Genomic DNA, 3,072 nt, shown 5'->3' with positions numbered 1-3,072 from the left:
GCAGCACAGGCCAGGACCCCCACCATGATCCCAGGTGGCCTCGCTTGCTACTCATATCAGGTTTCTTACTACCTCAACTCTTCAGTTCTGCCTCCTTATTGTGCACACATCCTTCTGATTCTTTCTCTTCTATTTCTCTACCACTTACTTGTTCCTCTTAGTGGCGCTGGTGTCTCTGTGTCTGGGGTCATCTCATGAGTGTTATGGCCCACTAGTGCATTATGGTGCCAGACTGGTGGTCATCTAAGGCTAGCTCTCTGTCTGAGCCCATGGCCCTGGTCTGGTGGTTGTCTCAGACTTGCTGCTCACTCCTGCCTGGTGTCCATGGTCCCAGGCAGGGCTCTTCTAGTCTCCACCAGAGAGGAGAGAGGCTATGTCCATGTTCTGTGTTCAAACCTATGACCATCTGAATGATTGGTAGGCTAACACCAGTTCATCACCAGTGGGCAAGACTGGTGATGAGCACCAGTCTGGCCACCCAAGTGGACCCTGATGGGCTCCCAGAGTGGGGAGCAAGCTGGAGACTAAAGTAATTCAGGCCCATAGCATCACTTGAAGTTTTATTTATCCTGCTAATAATTGACTAGCTTGGGCTCCAAATGTTCTCGTAGTATTAAACCAATCCAAACACTTTCCTGATGACAACCAGTAGCTGGATCACATGTTTGTGCCAAAGCAAACACTGAACGGAAATGATGGGGAAATCTATCATGGACTGAGGGCTGACTCAGAAGGACTTCAACAGAGCAGAAGAGTCTGGAGACTCTCCAACATGTGGAGCTGGGAGCATGGCCTGAACAGTGAGACTCCAAGCAGAACGAAGAACGGATTGAGCTCTTCTAAACAAGGACATTTAAATGATAACACAGTGTTCTTATAATCTCTTAAGATGATATGAGTCACACATTGGTGGCACACACCTGTAATCCCAGCATTTAGGACACAGAAGCAGAAAGATTAGGACTTTCAGGATATTTTCAGTCTTGTAGCTAGTTCAATGCCAACCTGAGCTAGAAGAGACCCTACCTCAAAATTAATTATTAGTTAATTAATAATTAATTAAAAGGGAAAGGCCATCCTGGTTCTACATAGAGTTTCAATTCATTCAAGCTACATAGTGAGGCACTGTCTTAAAACTAAAAGAAAAAAGAAGGGCTGGGGATATGGCTCAAATGATAAAGTTCTTGCCTTGCAAACATAGAACATGAGTTCAATTTCATGCACACAGAATATATATACACGTGTGTGTGTGTGTGTGTGTGTGTGTGTGTGTGTTTATTTTCAGAGTATCCAGATATGGTAGCTTTCACCTATAACCCAGCCTATAAGGTGACCACCAAAAGTTTGAGGCAATCCTGGTATACGTTTTGTAATCAAACCTCTTAACTACAGACTGTAAGAGATCCTGTTGCTAGTGTTTTGGGGTTTTTGTTGTTGTTTTGCTTTTTGTTTGTTTGTTTGTTTGTTTTTTTATCCCAAAGCCACAGAGACTTCCTTCCTCTTGACCCCAAGAACACGGTGATGATGTGGGGTCAGACTTGTGGATGTAGCTGTATGTGTGGAGACTGCTAGCTGCCCACACAGCAGCAGAGCAAAACCAGTGAGTGGTGTTTACAACAGCACAAACTACGGGAATAGAAGAGAGGTCCACTGTGAATGCTAGTATGTACAGGGACTCTGAGGATCCTGAACACAGGTATCAGGCACATGTTCAACTCACCAGCTAGGGTCAAAAGGGACTGACAGGCACAGAGATGGTGAGGTGATCTGAGCTTCGAGACTGGGCACATTTCTGCTCAGTTGGCATGAGAAATTTGAAGGTAGCTGCTGAAAAGAAACAGAAGATGAGTCCAGCTGCAAACAGCCATTTCTAGTCTGACTTGTTTGGTCTCCTAAAAGTATGCATCCATACTACCCTCGCAGTAATCTCCAAAAGATAAGCCTAAGATAAAGCCAGCTCTCCTTAGCTGGGAGGAACGATAGATGAGGTTTTGTTTAGTTTGGTTTGACTTTAGGATGTTGTGTCTTCCCTTATATTTACTATTAGTCTGTTCTCCCTCATTACTGTCTCTATGGCTTTTATTTTATTTTCTCCTTACTATCTTGCTTCCTCTCTCTTCCTTTCCCTAGGCCTTTGGCTTATTTGGTTTGTTTGTTTGGTTCACTTGTTTGTGTTTGAGACACTTTCCCTATGCAGCTCATGCTGGCCTGTAATGGTCACAGATGCTGGGGTCATTTCATTATGTTTCACCATGTTTGCTGTCAGATAGTATTTTCTGTTACTGTCGTCTGATTCTTCCCCTCAAAGTGGTTATGGGGATCATAACCCCAGGAGAACCTGGCCCATAGTGAGAACTCATAAAACAAGTGGAGAAAAGAAAAAACAAGATATGTCGTGAAAGATACATTCTTCACAAAATGTCCACAATTGGAGCAGAAATATGAGAACTATGAAAAAGTAAGGCAATAGAACAACCCCAGAAGCAAGAGCCCCTTGCTGAATCTAAAGAAAACAAAAAATGACTAATGAGGGGATGGAGAAATGGATCAGTGCTTGAAAGCACAGACTATTCTTCAGAGGACCCAGGCTCAATTCCCAGGGTCCATATGTCAGTTCATAAATGTCTGTGGCCCTAGTCCCTAGATATCCAATACTTTCTTCTTGCCTCTATGTGTACCAAGCATTCAGGAGGTACAGAGACATACATGCAGGAAAAGCACTCATACACACAAAATAAAATTTAAAAAATCCTAAAAATGATTAGTGACCTCAAAGAGAGTTCAAATAAGTAGATGAATGAAATAAAGCAGTGCAGCATTTGAACATGAGTCCAAACTGTGGGTGATAAATTCAATGAAAAAATTAAAACTAGGGTCAAGGTGTCTCAATAATACCGGATATTAAAAACTCAGTAAATCAAATTATAAAAACATGGTGGAAAGTGTCACCAATAAGCTGCATCAAGCAGGAGAAGGAATAACAGGGATTAAGGATAAGGCTGAGGAAATATATTCAACAGCAATTAAGGAAAGAAATAGGGCTTGCAAAATGGCTCATCAGGTTAAGGTGCT

At 42.6% G+C, this 3,072-nt stretch overlaps 1 pseudogene; it reads left to right on the top strand.

Moving 5' to 3' along the window:
* The first annotated feature begins 314 nt into the window (after positions 1-314).
* On the top strand, positions 315-430 carry LOC127693159 (uncharacterized; annotated as a pseudogene).
* The last annotated feature ends 2,642 nt before the right edge of the window (positions 431-3,072 follow it).

This window comes from Apodemus sylvaticus, chromosome 9 (assembly GCF_947179515.1).
Source record: "Apodemus sylvaticus chromosome 9, mApoSyl1.1, whole genome shotgun sequence".
NCBI classification, from domain to species: Eukaryota; Metazoa; Chordata; class Mammalia; order Rodentia; family Muridae; genus Apodemus; species Apodemus sylvaticus.
Note: the sequence above shows the minus strand (reverse complement) of the source record. Positions and strands in the feature narration are given on the sequence as shown.